The 23,054-nt window shown below is 41.7% G+C and overlaps 1 protein-coding gene and 1 long non-coding RNA gene across 2 annotated transcripts in view; both read left to right on the top strand.

Moving 5' to 3' along the window:
- The window catches only part of LOC106573718 (copine-2), a 47,440-nt gene that overhangs the window by 19,803 nt on the left and 4,583 nt on the right, over positions 1-23,054 (top strand). The gene's annotated exons all lie outside the window — the stretch shown is intronic.
- LOC123727809 (uncharacterized) lies at positions 16,714-17,404 on the top strand. Its single transcript, XR_006759732.1, has 2 exons — positions 16,714-16,830; positions 17,101-17,404. It is a non-coding gene; the product is annotated as an uncharacterized lncRNA (long non-coding RNA).

Below are 23,054 nucleotides of genomic sequence, written 5' to 3' on the forward strand. Positions count from 1 at the left end.
TAACGTAACTTAATTGCAGTTGTCAATGTGTCCACTAGTGACTGATAGCTTTACAGTTAATGTTACTTTATAGCCTTTTGCATTTTATGTCATATAGCTAGATAGCTAGCTATGTTTTTAAGAGAAAGCTTTTAAGAGAAAGCTCCCCTTGTTTTCAGTCACAGGTGGGGACATGGATTAGGTGTGAGCAGTGCAGGAGGTGGGCTCATGAGTTATGCTCAAATTTGACTGGGGACAGCTTTATTTGTGACCTATGTACAAATTACAATCGTGCAATAGGAGAGCATAAGAGAGTTGCCTCCAATGTTACACTGAATTAATTAGTTAAGTTATTATTATTATTATTATTATTTTATTTCACCTTTATTTAACCAGGTAGGCTAGTTGAGAACAAGTTGTCATTTGCTACTGCCACCTGGCCAAGATAAAGCGTAGCAATTCCACACATACAACAACACAGAGTTACAGATGGAATAAACAAAACATACAATCAATAATACAGTAGAACAAAAGAAAATTAAAAAAAGTCTAGTGAGTGTAAATGAGGTAAGTTAAGGCAATAAATAGGCCATGGTGGCGAAGTAATTACAATATAACAATTAAAACACTGGAATGGTAGATGTGCAGAAGATTAATGTGCAAGTAGAGATACTGGGGTGCAAAGGAGCAAGAAAAATAAATAAATACAGTATGGGGATGAGGTAGGTAGATAGATAGATGGGCTGTTTACAGATGGGCTATGTACAGGTGCAGTGATCTGTGAGCTGCTCTGACAGCTGGTGCTTAAAGCTAGTGAGGGAGATATGAGTCTCCAGCTTCAGAGATTTTTGCAGTTCGTTCCAGTCATTGGCAGCAGAGAACTGGATGGAAAGGCAGCCAAAGGAGGAATTGACTTTGGGGGTGACCAGTGAGATATACCTGCTGGAGCGCGTGCTACGAGTGGGTGCTGCTATGGTGACCAGTGAGCTGAGATAAGGCGGGGCTTTACCTAGCAGAGACTTGTAGATGACCTGTAGCCAGTGGGTTTGGCGACGAGTATGAAGCGAGGGCCAACCAACGAGAGAGTACAGGTCGCAATGGTGGGTAGTGTATGGGGCTTTGGTGACAAAACGGATGGCACTGTGATAGACTACATCCAGTTTGTTGAGTAGAGTGTTGGAGGCTATTTTATAGATGATGTCGAGGATGGTCAGTTTTACGAGGGTATGTTTGGCAGCATGAGTGAAGGATGCTTTGTTGCGATATAGGAAGCCGATTCTAGATTTAATTTTGGATTGGAGATGCTTAATGTGAGTCTGGAAGGAGAGTTTACAGTCTAACAAGACACCCAGGTATTTGTAGTTGTCCACGTATTCTAAGTCAGAGCCGTCCAGAGTAGTGATGCTGGACGGGGGTGGAGCAGGTGCGGGCAGTGATCGATTGAATAGCATGCATTTAGTTTTACCTGCGTTTAAGAGCAGTTGGAGGACACGGAAGGAGAGTTGTATGGCATTGAAGCTCGTCTGGAGGTTAGTTAACAAAGTGTCCAAAGAGGGGCCAGAAGTATACAGAATGTTGTCGTCTGCGTAGAGGTGGATCAGAGAATCACCAGCAGCAAGAGCAACATCATTGATGTATACAGAGAAGAGAGTCGGCCCGAGAATTGAGCCCTGTGGCACACCCATAGAGACTGCCAGAGGTCCGGACAACAGGCCCTCCCATTTGACACACTGAACTCTATCAGAATGAATTGTTCAATTCCAATGTTATTTAATGTTATTAGTTATATTCCATTCAAATACTATATTCTAATGAATATTTTTTTAATGAATTAAAAACAACTATAGTGTGGATATTAGTGCGGATATTAATGGTGACATGTGCAACACCATTCCCCCTCTCCATATTTTAATTAAATGATAAAAATAAGACATCTAGACTTCGCTTTTAAGTATTACTTACTAAAGAATTTCAAAATAAAACTGATTAAATGGATTTTAAGACACTTGTGTGAAACCCTATCCCATAATCTTCTACCGGGGTAACTGACACCCCGGGGCCAAATCCCCCTTGTGTGTGTGTGTGTGTGTGTGTGTGTGTGTGTGTGTGTGTGTGTGTGTGTGTGTGTGTGTGTGTGTGTGTGTGTGTGTGTGTGTGTGTGTGTGTGTGTGTGTGTGTGTGTGACATTGCTAGTTACTGTCTCGAGTGCTGTCTTCAAATTCCCTGTCATAAATTAGCCAAGGCGCAGCATGCCGGTAGTTCCACATATTTTATTTGTGAACTTGAACAAAAGAATAAACAGGTGAAACGGAAACAAACGTGACGTTCTAGGGCTGCTCACACACAGCTGCACAAAAACAAGATCGCACAAAAACACAGGGAAAAACAGGCTGCCTAAGTATGGCTTCCAATCAGAGACAACGATAGACAGCTGCCTCTGATTGGAAACCATACCCGGCCAAAACATAGAAAACAAAACATAGAATGCCCACCCACCTATCACACCCTGACCTAACTAAACAGAGAAAACACAGCTCTCCTAGGTCAGAGCGTGACAGTTACTCCCAGGTACCTTACCACTGAGCCATTACATGGCGTCTTCTTGTTCCAGGTAGAGGTTTTTATAGAAAGATTCCATATCCATGGAAATTTACCCTCACCCTTGCTGAAGCAACAAAAAAAACATCAACTCTATACGCAACCTATTCAAGCACTTTGTACTCATGCCTGTTTTTACAACAATAGTGCTCTGTATTCTGCCTCTCATGCATAATGAGACATAACAGGCTCTAGCTTATTGGTAAAGTCATAACAGTTACAGAGTAAAAAGCCCATCTCATTGGACAGCCTTCCTTGTACGAATAATTGTTTCCTGTGTCTATCAGACAGGCTTGTTTCCCTCAGAGCTGCTCAGCATGCTGTAATTAGAAAATAATGAGTCCCCTTACTGCTGTTCACACGGGCCTATCAGCAAGCTGTGTGTTTTGTGTTTTGTGTTTTGTGTTTTGTGTTTTGTGTTTTGTGTGTTTGTACAGTGTGTGTGCATGTGTGTGTGTGCGTGTGTGTGCGTGCGTGCGTGCCTGTGTGTGTGTGTGTGTGTGTGTGTGTGTGTGTGTGTGTGTGTGTGTGTGTGTGTGTGTGTGTGTGTGTGTGTGTGCGTGCGTGCGTTTTGGACTCAGGGTATGTAAGACTGGGAGTTGGATCCAGCACTAACAGATCGTAATTGCTGTGTGGAAAAACCTCAAAACTCTGATTCTGGTTGTCAGTTCAAAGTCAGCAGAGGCATTTTGAAAATCGCTCTTATTACCAGCCGAGAGGAGAAGAGAGCAGCCATTAAAACCCCCCTTTCAATTCTAGTTATTTATAGAAGGTGATTCAGTGAACAAATGTTCCCTCTTTTCCTTTTGTTGTTCATGGGTTTTAATGACTAATGAGGCGAAGGCCCAGAGTTCTGCTCCATTCTGTTTGCTGTCCAACAGAATGGTCTCTCTGTCTGTCTCTGCTACAGGAGAGGTTCTGACTCTAGATAGAGATGCAGCACTGGAGAATGTGACAGTAAGGATGTGACAGTGGTCACGTTCGAGAAGATCACTTTTGACAAGTCGGGTACCATCGTTGTTCACCGCCTTTCAAAGTGTGTTGCATTATGGGGATAAAAATGGTCCGACTTGTGCCTACATGTGATCAAAAATCATGTGATCAAAGGTCATGAAGTTTCGGCTGCAGTCAACTGCACATTTCTACAGTTGCTCTTCCCCCAACTTCATGCTGGAGCATCACCTGCATTGTGGGAGGCTCTATTGTCCACCAATCATTAGGGTGTTTTTATTTGACATACACGAACGTGACACTCATGTTCATGAGTGTGTGAAATGGGGATTGGAGCTATGTTTATTTCAACATTTTAAAGAACAACTTTTATAAACAATGGCAATGCTGGTATGTTGCACCGAGCCTTGCTGTTGGAAAACCACCTCGACTTTAGTCTACAGTCTGTTGCTTTCTCCTTACCACTCAAACGAGCCCAGTGACTCTGACATTTTGTCATTTAACAGATGCTCTGGATTTACAGTAGTGAGTGCATAAATGTTACTACTTTTTCCCCTTGGGAATCAAACCCACAACCCTAACATTGCAAGCGCCATGCTCTACCAACTGAGACACAAGAGACTCTAGTGTAAACAGACTAGAATGAGACAGTTAAAGAGTATTTTCCTCCAGTGAAGGAAGACTGACCAGGACGTAATGTCAAAGTTAAGGATATACAGTAGCTAACATTCTTATACCCTGAAAATAGTGAAAATACAGCCCAGACCCCTCATTGGACCTTCTGTTTCCTGGCTTCACATTCAGATGTACACAGCATGTGGGTTTGACAAGTAATAGCTTGTTATTATTAAGCATTCTTCAGAGGCTCCTGGGAGCTTTTTGTCCCTAATTGCACCCTGTCACCCCAGAGAAATAGGAGAGAAATAGTGTAAGACCAAAGAGAATTTTACTGCAATTTGCTGGTATATTAACTGTAAAAACAAGATAAATTAGCTATTGTGTTCACTTCACAAGGTTTTAGAAATGGAAGAGATAAATACCTTGGTGTGTGCATGTGTGCACTCGCAAATCACCTGCTAGGCACTGTAGATGTCTGTCCCTGTCCCTGCCTTGGATAATGATTTTGGCTGTGTGTGAGTGTGTGCAAAACGGCTGCGCTTCAGCGTGGTAGCTGTGTCTGTCTCTGTCTCTTAGATAATGATTCACTAATGAGCGTGCCTGTAAGTACATTAAAGGAGCAGACTTTACAGTGTCCACAGCATGGGAGCGGGGGCTTCTATCAAACATAGGCCAGCTCTGGTGGCCCTTCTGATGGGAAGCAGGCAGGAGCAAGGGGGCGCAACAGCCAGTATATCTGAGGGACTGTGTTTGTGTGGGAGGAAACTACTGACAAGACAACAGAGATGACTAGAAAGTAGTTAGTACCGACAATAGCCAAGCCGTGTGTGTGTGTTGCTGTGTTTGTGAACTTGTCAAAGTCTGTGTGTATTTAAGTAGAATCATGCATATTTGTGCTCAGTGTTGGGTTTGTTACTTTCTAATGTAATCCATTACAGTTACTAGTTACTTGTCCACATTTTTTATCAATGATGTAACTTTTGGATTACCCGAACTCAGTAACATAATCTGATTACTTTCAGTTACTGTTAGATTGCTTTCCCCTTCAGAGGCATTAAACGAAGACAAAAATGAATATTACCAATTGAACAACATCTATTCCAAGATAAATCAATGAGAGTTTACATAGAGTGAGCTCCAAAATATTGGGACAGTGATAATTTTTTGTTGTTGTTTTGGCTCTGTACTCCAGCACTTTGAATTTGAAACGATACAACGATTATGTAGCCGAAACATCAGCTGCTAAACTGGACCTTGATAAGGTCAGGTGTGTTTCATGGCTCGATGAAAAGCCAGCACACCCAGTAGCTCTCCACATTTATGCTGACCTTTTTTATGTAGGCTACATAGTGTGACGTCCTTACCCTTGTAAGAGGTCATTTTTCCAAGTAGAGGGGTCAGGGCGTGACAGGTGGGTGTTTTGGGTGGTTTTGGTTTTCTGTTTCTATGTGGGGTTTTCTAGATTTCTATTTCTATGTTTTTGTTTTCTATGTTTTGGCCAGGTATGGTTTCCAATCAGAGGCAGCTGTCTATCGTTGTCTCTGATTGGAAGCCATACTTAGGCAGCCTGTTTTTCATGTGTGGGTAGTTGTTTTCCGTTTTGTCAAAGTGTACCTTACAGAACTGTTGTCGGCCGTTTTGTTGTTTTGTTCAAGTGTCTTCATTAAAAATCAAATATGAGCACTATACACGCTGCGCCTTGGTCTCCTTTAGATGACCCATGTTACAGAACTACCCACCATGATTGGATCAAGCAGCGTGCCCGGGCAAAAATGGACACCTGGTCACATACGGAATGGATGGAGAGGAGGAACTGCACTTGGGGCCAGGTAATCGATAGATATCGGAGCCTACCTGGGAAAAACGAGAGGCAGAAAAATAAGAGGCACACGGGTAGTTTGGCTGGGCCAGGGGTGAGGCCTGAGTCAACTACCCATGCTTTTTGTGGTAAGCATGTGCCTGCCTCTCCACTCTCTCTCCAGTGCGCCTCCATAGCACAATACGTCCTGTGCCTGCTTCTCACGCTCTCCCTCCAGCGCGCCTCCAGAATCCAGTACGTCCTGTGCCTGTTCTTTGCACTCTCCCTCCAGTGCGCATCCATAACCCAGTACGGCCGGTGCCTGCTTTGAGCACTCGGTCCTCAGTGCGTCTCCCCAGTCCGGTGAAACTGGTTCCTGCTCCACGTACAAAGCCTCCAGTGATAATCGATGTCCCGACGCCTGTAGAGACGATCCATGGCACTAAGCCTCGAGTAATGATCCATGGCCCGGAGCCTGCAGGGATATTCCATGGCACGAAGCCTGAAGAGGTAATCCATGGCCCGGAACCTGAAGAAATAATCCGTGGCAAAAAGCCTGGAGGGATTATAAATGGTCCGGAGCCTGTAGGGATAAACCATGGCACGAAGCCTGTAGGAATAATCCATGGCCCGGCACCTGTAGAGATAATCCATGGTAAGAAGCCTCCAGTGATGATCCTTGGCGCGGAACCTGTAGAGATGATCCATGGCATGGAGCCAGCAGCAACGGTCACTAGTCCGGAACCTATTATGACGCCTCCCAGTCCGGAGCCTCCGGCAACACTCCTCAGTTCAGAGCCTCCAGCGACGCTCTTCAGTCCGGAGCCTCCAGCGATGCTCTGCAGCCCGGAGCCTTCAGCGGCGGTCTGCAGCCCGGAGCCTTCAGCGGCGGTCTGCAGCCCGGAGCCTTCAGCGGCGGTCTGCAGCCCGGATCCTTCAGCGGCGGTCTGCAGCTCGGATCCTTCAGCGGTGGCCTGTAGGCCAGAACCTCCAGCGGTGGTCTACAGCACAGAGCTTCCGGTAATGATCTACAGTCCGATTCCTCCGATAATGATCCACAGGCCAGTGTTACAGAAGCGCAGGGATCTGCGGGCGGAACGGGGGTTACGCCCTGAGCCAGAGCCACCTCCGTTGCTGGAGGATCGGAGGGAGAGGAAGGTTCTGGGTGTAGCACATGAGCCGCCATAGACTTTTGTCACCCTCCCTGCACTCCCTTTGTGTTTGGGGTTGTTTTTTTTTTTTTTTTTTTGGGTGCAGTCGGAGTCTGCACATTTGGGGGGGGGGGTACTATCACGTCCTGACCCTTGTAAGAGGTCATTTTCCATTGAGTGGTCAGGGCGTGACAGGTGGGTGTTTTGGGTTGTTTTGGTTTTCTGTTTCTATGTGGGGTTTTCTAGATTTCTATTTCTATGTTTTTGTTTTCTATGTTTTGGCCAGGTATGGTTTCCAATCAGAGGCAGCTGTCTATCGTTGTCTCTGATTGGAAGCCATACTTAGGCAGCCTGTTTTTCATGTGTGGGTAGTTGTTTTCCGTTTTGTCAAAGTGTACCTTACAGAACTGTTGTCGGCCGTTTTGTTGTTTTGTTCAAGTGTCTTCATTAAAAATCAAATATGAGCACTATACACGCTGCGCCTTGGTCTCCTTTAGACCACCCATGTTACAACATAGAGACCACACCAATTATTGGTAATGGAAATGTGGTTGTCATGGAGAAGTCATGAAATTCCATCTGTCAAAATGTGTTAACCCTTTATTTAGTGAATAATCAGAGGTCTCTACAGAATACTGTATTCTAGTATTTCTAGCATTCTAATGGACCTACTTGAAAAAAGACAGCTCCTGCACCTTTGTCATCCCAAGTCAAGAACTGGGTAGCATCCACATTAATGTAGAAGTGTTTACAAACATATTCTATTCTTATTTCCAATAAAAGTTACTCCAAAATGACATCATTCATTTATATTGGGCACAAAAGAATGATGAACACAACCAAAACAAACAGCAAGGGCATCCAACAAGTTTGTACAGTCACAAGCTTATTAATGTAGTCATTGCATGCTAGGAATATGGGACCAAATACTTAACTTTTTGCTACTTTAATCAGGGGCGAAAATCTGATATCAACTTTGGAGGGGACAATTACATTACATTTTCTCAAGAGCAATTCCTGAGGGGACACCAAAAGTAGTGCTGTAACACATAGCCTACATTTAATATGATAAATGTATATTGAGGAACCAAAGAAATAAGGTGTTTGCCGTACTCCTAACTACCGGTACCCAAAACTACACAACTAATCACAACAGCAATACCATTGCCTTTAACAAATGTTAGTTCAGTCACCAGTTTAAGTTGAGAGTGGGGGTATCCATGGCATTTTCCAATTATGTTCCTATTTTACAAGTTAAAAAAATTGAGAACCTTTCATAATGTTGCCAAACAAAGACTCAACAAATTTACCTGAGACTCCCTGTCTCTGCCAGTCTGTCCCTGCATATCTGTCCCCAACTCTGCTGTCTGTGTGCCATCTGTTGCCTGCTCTGCCTAATGACATCATTGTGAAACATTTCCATTAGAATTTCATTTCTTTCTTATGAACATTTTATCAACTAGTCTTTGAGATATTAGGCTACGAGGGTTCTTACTTTGCGTTTTGGTGTACTGAAAAATACTCTGATGTCCGTCTTTTATTTTTCTGCCATTTTTCTGCCATTTTTCTACCTGGTTGGCTACACACACACAGTATGTAGGTTATTTACAGTAGGAGATGGGCTTCTATCATCTTATCTTCTATCATTCTATATGGGCTTCGATCTAAAAGGTAGCTAGCAAATGTGAAACGATTGCAGTGACAAGAGTTGACAGCTGTACACCATTTACACAACATATGCTGCAATCTTTTGTAATTTTAATCGTTTGTTTCATATTGGCTGGCTTCTAACAATAGCTGAATTTGCAAAGCTAGCGAGCACCAATTCAGTGGTGTTTGCTATAATCTTTGCTACCCGGGTTAAATAAAGGTGAAATAAAATATATAAATAAAAGTTCCCTTGCGACAATTTAGCTTTTGCAACGAGACCATTAAATATATTTAAAACAATGGTAGAAGAGAGTGTAGTTCTGTTCAGTTTATGGCTAACCTTATCACAGGGACTTTGAAGCACTAACTTACATGCATGCTGATCTTGGAATAAATTGACGATCGCAAAGATTCAATCTTTGACGACGCCACATAAATGGAATAGGTACTAGCTAGCTTAATAGTTAATATTTGCGCGTTAGCTCTGCATATTCAGCTAGTGTGTGTGCGCGATTGACTGGATTAACCTCACGTCAGTTACGTGCATTGAGTGCCTTTCAGACAGTAGATACGACCTCTACGTTACCTCGCAAGCTAAGGAACTGGCAGTGGATCAAACCATTGTGAGGCAAAGAGTGGGGGGGGTCGCAATCTTTTGAAACTTAAAAACGAGCTATTAAGTGTCTATAATCAGCACAATTGCTTCCATTGCGTATTATTAATATTATTTAAATTACATAGTTATGTTTCAGTGATATATTGGGGGGGACAAATCATATTTTTCCCAGGATGGGGGGGGTCGTGTCCCCCCCGTCCCCCCCGGGATTTCCGCCCCTGACTTTAATACACATAAGTGAATTCGTCCCAATACTTTTGTATTGAACAGAAAGTTCTGTAATTCTAAATGGTTCACCCGATATGGATGAAAATACCCTCAAATTAAAGCTGACAGTACAGAGCCAAAACAACAACAAAATATGTCACTGTCCAAATACTTTTGGAGCTCACTGTATCTGGCCATTAACACATTTTGCATTTTACTTCTTAATAAAGACATAAAATGATTAGGCTATATTTTTACATTAAAAACCAAAGTCTGTCAGATTTCCAGTCATTCCAATGAATTAAATACTCCTTGATCTTCAAGAATAGGACTTGAAAATAAACTCAGCAAAAAAAGAAACGTCCCTTTTTCAGGACCCTGTCTTTCAAAGATAATTCGTAAAAATCCAAATAACTTCACAGATCGTCATTGTAAAGGGTTTTAACATTGTTTCCCATGCTTGTCCAATGAACCATAAACAATTAATGAACCTGCACCTGTGGAACGGTTGTTAAGACACTAACAGCTTACAGACGGTAGGCAATTAAGGTCACAGTTATGAAAACTTAGGACACTAAAGAGGCGTTTCTACTGACTCTGAAAAACACCAAAAGAAAGATGCCCAGGGTCCCTGCTCATCTGCGTAAACATGCCTTAGGCATGCTGCAAGGAGGCATGAGGACTGCAGATGTGGCCAGGGCAATAAATTGCAATGTCTGTACTGTGAGACGCCTATGACAGTGCTACAGGGAGACAGGACGGAGAGCTGATTGTCCTCGCAGTGGCAGACCATGTGTAACAACACCTGCACAGGATCGGTACATGCAAACATCACACCTGCGGGACAGGTACAGGATGACAACAACAACTGCCCAAGTTACACCAGGAACGCACAATCCCTCCATCAGTGATCAGACTGTCCGCAATAGGCTGAGAGAGGCTGGACTGAGGGCTTGTAGGCCTGTTGTAAGGCAGGTCGTCACCAGACATCACCGGCAACGACGTCGCCTATGGGCACAAACCCACCGTCGCTGGACCAGACAGGACTGGCAAAAAGTGCTCTTCACTGATGAGTCGCGGTTTTGTCTCACCAGGGGTGATGGTCGGATTCGCGTTTATCGTCAAAGGAATGAGCGTTACACCGAGGCCTGTACTCTGGAGCGGGATCGATTTGGAGGTGGAGAGTCCGCCATGGTCTGGGGCGGTGTGTCACAGCATTGTCAGACTGAGCTTGTTGTCATTGCAGGCAATCTCAAACCTGTGTGTTACAGAGAAGACATCCTCCTCCCTCATGTGGTACCCTTCCTGCAGGCTCGTCCTGACATGACTCTCCAGCATAACAATGCCACCAGCCATACTGCTCGTTCTGTGCGTGATTTCCTGCAAGACAGGAATGTCAGTGTTCTGCCATAGCCAGCAAAGAGCCCGGATCTCAATCCTATTGACCACGTCTGGGACCTGTTGGATTTGAGGTTGAGGGCTAGGGCCAGGGCCATTCCCCCCAGAAATGTCCGGGAACTTGCAGGTGCCTTGGTGGACAAGTGGAGTAACATCTCACAGCAAGAACTGGCAAAGCTGGTGCAGTCCATGAGGAGGAGATGCACTGCAGTACTTAATGTAGCTGGTGGCCTCACCAGATACTGACTGTTACTTTGATTTTGACCCCCCTTTGTTCAGGGCCACATTATTCCATTTCTGTTAGTCACATGTCTGTGGAACTTGTTCAGTTTATGTCTCAGTTGTTGAATCTTGTTATGTTCATACAAATATTTACACATGTTAAGTTTGCTTAAAATAAATGCAGTTGACAGTGAGAGGACATTTCTTTTTTTGCTCAGTTTATACATTAGTCTATTTGTTTTACCTGAGCAAAATCCCAAAACAAAGGATATATTAGCCTACTCTGTTGTTTATGTTTTTGTCATGGAGAACTTATTGGGCTCATTGCTTCAAAACATGGTTGAAAAAGAAATGCTGCCCTCATAGAATGGCATGCTTTGAGCACTACCGAAAAGTGCTATTTGCACAGTGGTGGAAAAAGTACCCAATTGTCATACTTGAGTAAAAGTATAGATACCTTAATCGTTAGCCAGTAAAATACTACTTGAGTAAAAGCCTAAAGGTATTTGGTTTTAAATATGCTTAAGTACCAAAAGTAACAGTATTTGCTAAAATATTCTTAAGTATTAAAAGTTAGAGTATAAATAATAAAAAATTCCTTATATTATAAATTCCTTATAGCAATGCAGATGGCAGCATTTTCTTGTTTTTAAAATGTCGGGATTGCCAGGGGCACACTCAAACACTCAGATATTATTTACAAAAGATGCATTTGTGTTTTGTGAGTCTGCCAGGCCAGAGGTAGTAGGGATGACCACGTGTTCTCTTGATAACTGTGTGAATTTAACAATTTTCCTGTCATGCTAAGCATTCAAAATGTAACGAGTACTTTTTGTTGTCATAGAAAATGTATGGCGTAAATAGTACAATATTTTCTTTAGGAATGTAATAAAGTAAAAGTAGTCAAAAATATAAATAGTAAAATAAAGTACAGATACCCCCAAAAACTAATACTTTAAAGTATTTTTACTTAAGTACTTTACACCACTGTATTTGTATAACGTGAAGAATTAATGCCATATGCTGCATTTGCTATACAGTAGGCCAATTGTTGACATTTTTGTTGGTGACACCATAGAATAGGAATTAGAATGGGTGACACTATGATATCTCGATAATTTGCAGCTGTTGAAGTCTATCAAAAGTGAGTTTAAGCATGTGTCCCAGTGGCGGCTGCTGATTGGCTGAAGACCCAGGGCGCGAGGGGCTTGGAGTTATCAACAAAGTAGCATGACAGAAATATGATGTCAAGTTTTCAAAACTACCAGTAGTTTCTTTGAGAATCTATAATGAATAAAGCGTTCTATGCATTTGAACAACAGTATAAATACACATCTTTCACTTTTGCATGTCAAAAAACGGATGACCACTGCTACACATGCTGCCACTGTTTTGAACAGATTAGATTATACTATTTAGAACGAGCAGCCAACTCACGGACAAACAAGTGCACCAGGGAGATTGCAACAAGCAGTATGAAGATGTAACAAGTGAAAACACATTATTTAACTGGGGATAGCTAGATAACATAATGTCACAAAGCATTATATGTTAGCTAGTTAAAGGTGCCATATGCATAAATCGCTCCACCATTTCCTAGTTTCTAAAATTCTAGTAGTTCACCTGATTTCAGTTTATGTGACAAAACAAGCAAGTATAGAAAATCATTGTACCATTAATCCGCTGTGAAATGTATTTTCAATAACCAAATATATTGTACTTTCAGCTGTTTGAAGTTGGTGTACAAACCAAAAGTAAAAGACGCAAAAGCTAACCTTAAGAACTGGAAGAATAGAAATAGCGCACATAGAATAGATCTGCCGCTTCTTAGACTTGCTTTCAATGAGAATGACAGATAACTCACATTTCTATGTGAATTTGGTCAGTCACCTAAAAATGTACATATTGCAGCTTTAACATTCATTCTGAAATACCTTCATATTTACAAGTTAGTCAGATATTAGTTTAGAAAAACTTGAAATTGGAGCTGGGAGCTAACTAGCTAGCTAGCTGCTTATCAAATTTAGATAACTAGTTAATTTGACCCAGAAAATTGACCAAACTATTTCTCAATGTTTCTTAAAATGTTTGTAGCTGGCTAATTAATTTGATCATGCTTTGTGATACACCTGGTTTTATGGTGTTTTAGTCCACACAACATTGCCTTGTCACCTACAATAGATCCTGATGAACAACATGGGGGGAAACAATTGGGCATTTCTGTCCTACCAGATCTGCATTGAGACGGTTCTAGCTAGTGTATCCCTCTGTCCTTCGACTGTTGTTGGAAGTAGTTGTCCGGTTTATCAGGTCCCAGGCTCCCATGACTGTTATGGTTATTTATTTACATGCTAATTACAATTAGCTTTTTGCTTTAGTGCCATCGGTACCTGATAGAGCAGATATAGTCTCACATGCAGTAAGCTGTCTGGCGCTAGCAGTGGCGATTTTAGCATGTGAATCTTGAGGGGGAAACCTCAACCAATTTTTTTAGATGCATGCCAGCAAATCCACTACACAACACAACACTAAACAATACATTAATTGCACTATAACAGTGACAAACGGTGCCCACAAACTGTTAGGATCTACATAAAGCTGTCCTGACAGCGGAGCTTTCCTTTCAGCACAATGGAGTAAATCCTTATCACTGCTACACCTGGTTATCAACGGAGCCTCATTTGCAGCAAAAAAGTTAATTCAGCCTCATTTACTCCCTCTTTAAAAAACATAGTTGACATGGCTGACTTGGTTTCTACTGACTCCTTGTGGGTTTGTGTAATTTGATAAAACTGCACTCTCCTTCAACAATAACTAATGTCGACATGAGTTTTGACTTTTGAACCATACACAAACTTTTTTACATTTATGTTCAGTAAATTCATAATGTTTATTCTTTTATCATTAACACTTAGCCATAAGTATAAGCAAGTGCAAGCAAACGAGCTGCGACAAGGTAGGCCTTCATTCAGCACTTTCAAAATGGACACAGACAGAAATTCAGATAGGTTTTAGTTCAGATAAATTCAGCAAGATGTTGAGGCCTTCACTTTACCCTTGTCACGTCCTGACCAGTAAAGGGGTTATTTGTTACTGTAATTTGGTCAGGACGTGGCGGGGGGTGTTTGTTTTATGTGGTTCGGGGTTTGTTGGGATATGTGTTTATGTAGAGGGGTGTTTGTTTAGAGTATTAGGGGTTTTGGTTATGTTCTATGTTTTGTATTTCTATGACCTGTCTATGTTGTGTATTTCTTTGTGTTGGCCTGGTATGGCTCTCAATCAGGAACAGCTGTATATCGTTGTTGCTGATTGGGAGTCATACTTAGGTAGCCCTGTTTTCACATGTCCCTGGTGGGAAGTTGTTTTTGCACTGTTGTGTGTAGCCTGCATTACTGTTCGTTCGTTCGTTTTCTTGTTTTGTTTATTTAGTGTTCAATAAAAGTTTAACCTGTTTGGGATAGGGGCAGTATTTTCACGGCCGGATAAAAAACGTACCCGATTTAATCTGGTTATTACTGCTGCCCAGAAACTAGAATATGCATATAATTAGTAGATTTGGATAGAAATCACCCTAAAGTTTCTAAAACTGTTTGAATGGTGTCTGTGAGTATAACAGAACTCATATGGCAGGCCAAAACCTGAGAAGATTCTATATGGGAAGTGCCCTGTCTGACCATTTCTTGGCCTTCTGTAGCCTCTTAATCGAAAATACAGGATCTCTGCTGTAACGTGACATTTTCTAAGGCTTTCATTGGCTCTCAGAAGGCGCCAGAACGTTGAATGATAACTCTGCAGTCTCTGGGCGAAAAACAGTAGGGGTTTTGGAGAATGGTACTTCTGAGAACAATGACACTGGCGTGCGCGTGCATGTGACGACTCCATTTTCTTATTTCAGTGTTTGAACGGATACAACGTCTCCCGGTTGGAATATTATTGCTATTTTATGAGAAAAATCGCATAAAAATTGATTTTAAACAGCGTTTGACATGCTTCGAAGTACGGTAATGGAATATTTTGAATTTTTTTGTCACGAAACGCGCCAGCGCGTCACCCTTCGGATAGTGATTTGAACGCACGAACAAAACGGAGCTATTTGGATATAACTATGGATTATTTGGAACCAAAACAACATTGGGTGTTGAAGTAGAAGTCCTGGGAGTGCATTGTGACAAAGAACAGCAAAGGTAATCAAATTTTTCTTATAGTAAATCTGAGTTTGGTGAGTGCCAAACTTGGTGGGTGTCAAAATAGCTAGCCGTGATGGCCGGGCTATCTACTCAGAATATTGCAAAATGTGCTTTCACTGAAAAGCTATTTTAAAATCGGACACCACGATTGCATAAAGGAGTTCTTTATCTATAATTCTTAAAATAATTGTTATGTTTTTTGTCAACGTTTATCGTGAGTAATTTAGTAAATTCACCGGAAGTTTTCGGTGGGTATGCTAGTTCTGAACAAAACATGCTAATGTAAAAAGCTGGTTTTTGATATAAATATGAACTTGATTGAACAAAACATGCATGTATTGTATAACATAATGTCCTAGGAGTATCATCTGATGAAGATCATCAATGGTTAGTGCTGCATTTAGCTGTGGTTTTGGTTTTTGTGACATTATATGCTAGCTTGAAAAATGGGTGTGTGATTATTTCTGGCTGGGTATTCTCCTGACATAATCTAATGTTTTGCTTTCGTTGTAAAGCCTTTTTGAAATCGGAGAATGTGGTTAGATTAACGAGAGTCTTGTCTTTAAAATGGTGTAAAAAAGTCATATGTTTGAAAAATTGAACTTTTTGCATTTTTGAGGTATTTGTAATTCGCGCCACGCTATACCATTGGATATTGGTGAGGCATTCGTCTGTCCCTAACAGGTTAAAATGAGCACTCAACCCGCTGCGCCTTGGTCCACTTCATACGACGGCCGTTACAACCCTTCTTTAAGTCACCACAGAGAGAGAGAGAGAGAGAGAGAGAGAGAGAGAGAGAGATGTGGTTAGCTTAACATATTAAGTATTTTATTAGGCCTTTGTGGTCTAAAAGATAAAACAACCCTTGCAATATCAACTGGAATTATATGGGTCAATTACTGGACTTTCACTGGGAAACATGGTTGCGGACCCAACAACATTACAGTATCCCCTTGTTGTGGAGAAAAGCAATGAGCTAATTATAATACACAAAGTAAGCAAAACAAAGAAATGCATCATTCCAACATTGCCTAAAATGATTCATAAGTTACTAATGAGATAGACCTATATAAGCAATATAACAATTGAATCCTACAGACGAAGAACCGTATATGTGACATTTTTCAAAAAAACGAGATATACATGAAAAATCATTATTGGACACCCTTTTTCTATAGTGAACCGGTTTCACAAGCTTTCCACGCGCTAATTAACAATATGTTTAAATTTAAAGATAGGCTCTCGTGGAATAACCGTTTATGTGCACCACTCAGAATGGACGGACAAGCGCACAACTTTTCTGTTGCTGATGAAAATCACCGAAATGTGGGAAAGAAACGTAAAACAAAACTAAAAGAATGGAAAGACAGGCAAAGGAAGATCTTACGGGATGCGGGAAAACCCTATACAAATCGTAAGGGTCAAGAAAAAAATGGGAAAAGCTGTCCAAAAGAGGTATGTGGAAGAACCGTATATCAAACAATCAAGCTAGCTAGCTATAGAGTACAGTAACTAACATGTATGTTCTGGGTTGTCTAATTTGTAACTATAGAGAAAACATATTAGCTAAAGTTCGTTGGCTACTAACTTATACATTATCGTTACAAATGTTATTGCTAGATTATAGAAGAAACATAGCTAGCTACTTTTTGTCCATCCACCGGATGATTCGACATGGCTACAGTAGCTAGCTAGTTATATGTAACGTTACACTGTATCCTGCAGGGAAGAGCGTGTTCCACGACGTGCAGAAAGGATTGTGGAAAGTTGATTGATGAGCGCAAGCTGCATCTGTTCAACAGTTTCTACACTGTCCCATACGAGAAACAACCAGCAAAACCATTCAAGGTGATGAGGATGCAATGTGAAGACTTCAGTCACCTCCCAGATTCTGTTCTCAAGCGACCAGCTGGACTACAGATCACTTCAGTGAGGTGGTTAAAAGTCACATGTATTGCACAGAGAATAGTTTACTAACATCCCATCAACATGCAACATGTTGTTCTAACAATAAAATATCCTAATGATTCCTTTTTTTTATTCATTACAATATACATCTCTGTCACCACATTTAGCATCAACTCTAAGCAGTTAATACTTATTTACTGCTGTCACCTCAGTACAGAAGGACGTTTCTTGCCTTTAGCATGGGTTTAACGCAATTCAAAACTTAATTGCAGATCATAGTGTTAAACGCAAAGAGAATGGTTTTCTGAACGTTTTGTAATATTGACCTTAGGGACCTGCATAATGGACATGCATATTGGCACATCACATTGATCCATATTTGATATGTACAAGTTGTACTTCTTTTGATTGAATTTAATTGTATTCTATTTTTGTAGTTATTCTATGGTATGTTCACATTGAGGGCTTCATTTTAAATGAGACTAAGATTTCATGACTCAACTTTTAAGAAAAGTCATCGGTGCTAAAGTTGATAGAGCACCTTTAAATGAACCTCCATTAAATGAATTAACTACATATTGCATTTAAGTTATTTACATGAAGGGCATCTGTACTTGAAAGTACTTAAAACATCATATCAGGTATTAAAAAAGGACATCTTACAAGTGTCATGCAAAATGTCACATATAGTGTTCTTCCACAAACTGAAATCATCACTGGAGATATACTGTTCTTCCACATTCTAAAAATTAAAACGGCAATAAAAAAAGTATTTTTTGAAATAACAAAAAAATATCAATTGTTGTTGGAAGATATGAGTATGGTGAAATATTTGTCAACCATAAAACACCCAATGTGGTACACACAATGAATAATATAAAAATAACTGATTATCTTAAAATGGAAAAATTGTCACATATATGGTTCTTCGTCTGTAGGATTCAATTGAGATGTACAAACTATAGCATAATGGAACGAATTAGCGAGCTAAAACGGACGATATGCCTATTTGTTCAGCACTTTTGAAATGGACAGCGACATAATACAGAACATGGGCCGTTGTTACCGTATTCTCCCTGTACACCAAGTCAGAAACGTAGGATAAATAACGGGGGCGTATAAGCAGACAATGAAAACCTTTACAATATTCGATGATGACATTTCTCTAAAACTGGCTATAGGCTACATGTGCACCACCAATTCAGAACAGTATAGGCTAAGTTCTGAGGGGGAGAGAGACCAAATGAGACACAGGGGCTACTTACAGCTTACTACATAACATACACTTAGTATTACTTTTTTAGCTACTGTATACACATACTATACAGTGAGGGAAAAAAGTATTTGATCCCCTGCTGATTTTGTACGTTTGCCCACTGACAAAGAAATGCTCAGTCTAAAATTTTAATGGTAGGTTTATTTGAACAGTGAGAGACAGAAAAACAACAAAAAAATCCAGAAGAACGCATGTCAAAAATGTTATAAATTGATTTGCATTTTAATGAGGGAAATAAGTAATTGACCCCTCTGCAAAACATGACTTAATACTTGGTGGCAAAACCTTGTTGGCAATCACAGAGGTCAGACGTTTCTTGTAGTTGGCCACCAGGTTTGCACACATCTCAGGAGGGATTTTGTCCCACTCCTCTTTGCAGATCTTCTCCAAGTCATTAAGGTTTTGAGGCTGATGTTTGGCAACTCGAACCTTCAGCTCCCTCCACAGATTTTCTATGGGAGTAGGGTCTGGAGACTGGCTAGGCCACTCCAGGACCTTAATGTGCTTCTTCTTGAGCCACTCCTTTGTTGCCTTGGCCGTGTGTTTTGGGTCATTGTCATGCTGGAATACCCATCCACAACCCATTTTCAATGCCCTGGCTGAGGGAAGGAGGTTCTCACCCAAGATTTGACGGTACATGGCCCCGTCCATCGTCCCTTTGATGCGGTGAAGTTGTCCTGTCCGCTTAGCAGGAAAACACCCCCAAAGCATAATGTTTCCACCTCCATGTTTGACGGTGGGGATGGTGTTCTTGGGGTCATCGGCAGCATTTCTCCTCCTCCAAACACGGCGAGTTGAGTTGATGCCAAAGAGCTCCATTTTGGTCTCATCTGACCACAACACTTTCACCCAGTTGTCCTCTGAATCATTCAGATGTTCATTGGCAAACTTCAGACGAGCATGTATATGTGCTTTCTTGAGCAGGGGGACCTTGCGGGCGCTGCAGGATTTCAGTCCTTCATGGCGTAGTGTGTTACCAATTGTTTTCTTGGTGACTATGGTCCCAGCTGCCTTGAGATCATTGACAAGATCCTCCCGTGTAGTTCTGGGCTGATTCCTCACCATTCTCATGATCATTGCAACTCCACGAGGTGAGATCTTGCATGGAGCCCCAGGCCGAGGGATATTGACAGTTCTTTTGTGTTTCTTCCATTTGCGAATAATCACACCAAATGTTGTCACCTTCTCACCAAGCAAGCATCTTGTCCCTGACATCCTTGGAGAGCTCTTTGGTCTTGGCCATGGTGGAGAGTTTGGAATCTGATTGATTGATTGCTTCTGTGGACAGGTGTCTTTTATAGAGGTAACAAGCTGAGATTAGGAGCACTCCCTTTAAGAGTGTGCTCCTAATCTCAGCTCGGTACCTGTATAAAAGACACCTGGGAGCCAGAAATCTTTCTGATTGAGAGGGGGTCAAATACTTATTTCCCTCATTAAAATGCAAATCAATTTATAACATTTATCACATTTTTTTCTGGATTTCTTTGTTGTTATTCTGTCTCTCACTGTTGAAATAAACCTACCATTAAAATTATAGGATGATCATTTCTTTGTCAGTGGGCAAACGTACAAAATCAGCAGGGGATCAAATACTTTTTTCCCCACCATGTATATACAAAAATATATGGACACCCTTTCAAGTTAGTGGATTTTGATATTTCAGCCACACCCGTTGCTGACAGGTGTACAAAACTGAGCACACAGCCATGCAATCTCCATAGACAAACATTGGCAGTAGAATGGCCTTACTGAAGAGCTCAGTGACTTTCAACGTGACACCGTCATAGGATGTCATTTTTCCAATAAGTCAGTTCATCAAGTTTCTGCCCTGCTAGAGCTGCCCCAGTCAACTGTAGGTGCTGTTATTGTGAAGTGGAAACGTCTAGGAGCAACAACGCCTCAGCCGCGAAGTGATAGGCCACTCAAGCTCACAGAACGGGACCATTGAGCACTCAAGCGCCTAGCACGTAAAAATTGTCTATCCTCGGTTGCAACACTCACTAATGAGTTCCAAACGGCAATGTCAGCACAATAATTGTTTGTCAGGAGCTTCATGAAATGGGTTTCCATGGCCAAGCAGCCACACACAAGCCTAAGATCACCATGTACAACACCAAGCATCGGCTGGAGTGGTGTAAAGCTCACCATCATTGGACTCTGGAGCAGTGGAAACACGTTATCTGGAGGGATGAATCACGCTTCACCATCTGGCAGTCCGGCAGACAAATCTGGGTTTGGCGGATGCCAGGAGAACACTACCTGCTTCAATGCATAGTGCCAACTATAAAGTTTGGTGGTGGAGGAATAATGGTCTGGGGCTGTTCTTCATGGTTTGGGCAAGGCCCCTTAGTTCCAGTGAAGATAAATGTTAACGCTACAGCATACAATGACATTCTAGACTATTCTGTGCTTCCAGCTTTGGGGAAATAGTTTGGGTAATGCCCTTTCCTGTTTCAGCATGACAATGCCCCCTTGCACAAAGCGAGGTCCATACATAAACAGTTTGTTGAGATCGGTGTGCCTAATCGCCCCCGCCTAAAGTCCCCGCAGAAATGGTACAACATCTAGTGGAAAGCCTTCCCAGAAGAGCGGAGGCTGTTATAGCAGCAAAAAGGGGACTAACTCCAGATTTAATCCCATGATTTTGGAATGAGATGTTCGACGAGCAGGTGTCCACATACTTTTGGTCATGTAGTGTATCTCCATGGAATATTACATAATTTATGCAGCAGCATACAAGACAGAGGCCTATTTTTGGACTCCTCGTTGTTGTGCTGTGCTCACTTGAACAGGAAGGGGGCGCGGCGGTCCTTCTTGTGGGCAAACTTTGTCATCAAAATCTGGCATTCTCTGGATTTATGGTGCTTTCAAGACAACTGGTAACTCTGCAAAAAAACAAGGTTGAATCATGGTCGGAAAGTCGGAGCTCTAGAATGAGACCCGAGTTCTTGACTTGGAATTCCGAGTTGGATGACCATTCAAAACGTATTTTCCCAGTTGTCTTGAACGCACTGAAGTCAGAAATGTCTAATTTACGAGTTCCCAGTTGTTCTGAACGAGGCATGAGTCATGCTGGATTGAACCTTTTCTGGCCCATGATGTTGCGTGAGAATTTGTATCCTTTTAAGCTTGAAAAAGAGACCCTTTCAGACAGACGTTTTAAATCCTTAAACCCAGACTTGGATTCCCGACTTGTTGTATAATGTTTATGTCCAATGGCCAATGAGCACCGATACGTTTTATCTATAATTTCTCTTCATTATTTCTCTTCATATGACAAGGACTGAAAAGGATTTACCAGTAGATTGTCAACATGATTCATGATTTAAAAATAATATATATTATTCACCTTTATTTAACCAGGTAGGCTAGTTGAGAACAAGTTCTCATTTGCAACTGCGAACTGGCCAAGATAAAGCGTAGCAATTCGACACATTCAACAACACAGAGTTACACATGGAATAAACAAAACATACAGTCAATAATACAGTAGAACAAAAGAAAACAAAAAGTCTATATACAGTGAGTGCAAATGAGGTAAGTTAAGGCAATAAATAGGCCATGGTGGCGAAGTAATTACAATATAGCAATTAAACACTGGAATGGTAGATGTGCAGAAGATTAATGTGCAAGTAGAGATACTGAGGTGCAAAGGAGCAAGACAAATAAATAAATACAGTATGGGGATGAGGTAGGTAGATAGATGGGCTGTTTACAGATGGGCTATGTACAGGTGCAGTGATCTTTGAGCTGCTCTGACAGCTGGTGCTTAAAGCTAGTGAGGGAGATATGAGTCTCCAGCTTCAGAGATTTTTGCAGTTCGTTCCAGTCATTGGCAGCAGAGAACTGGATGGAAAGGCAGCCAAAGGAGGAATTGGCTTTGGGGGTGACCAGTGAGATATACCTGCTGGAGCGCATGCTACAAGTGGGTGCTGCTATGGTGACCAGTGAGCTGAGATAAGGCGAGGCTTTACCTAGCAGAGACTTGTAGATAACCTGTAGTCAGTGGGTTTGGCGACGAGTATGAAGCGAGGGCCAACCAGCGAGAGCGTACAGGTTGCAGTGGTGGGTAGTGTATGGGGCTTTGGTGACAAAACGGATGGCACTGTGATAGACTGCATCCAGTTTGTTGAGTAGAGTGTTGGAGGCTATTTTATAGATGACATCACCGAAGTCGAGGATCGGTAGGATGGTCAGTTTTACGAGGGTGTGTTTGGCAGCATGAGTGAAGGATGCTTTGTTGCGATATAGGAAGCCGATTCTAGATTTAATTTTGGATTGGAGATGCTTAATGTGAGTCTAGAAGGAGAGTTTACAGTCTAACCAGACACCCAGGTTTTTGAAGTTGTCCACGTATTCTAAGTCAGAGCCGTCCAGAGTAGTGATGCTGGACGGGCGAGCAGGTGTGGGCAGTGATTGATTGAATAGCATGCACTTAGTTTTACTTGTGTTTAAGAGCAGTTGGAGGCCACGGAAGGAGAGTTGTATGTCATTG

Source organism: Salmo salar, chromosome ssa16, assembly GCF_905237065.1.
Source record: "Salmo salar chromosome ssa16, Ssal_v3.1, whole genome shotgun sequence".
NCBI lineage: Eukaryota > Metazoa > Chordata > Actinopteri > Salmoniformes > Salmonidae > Salmo > Salmo salar.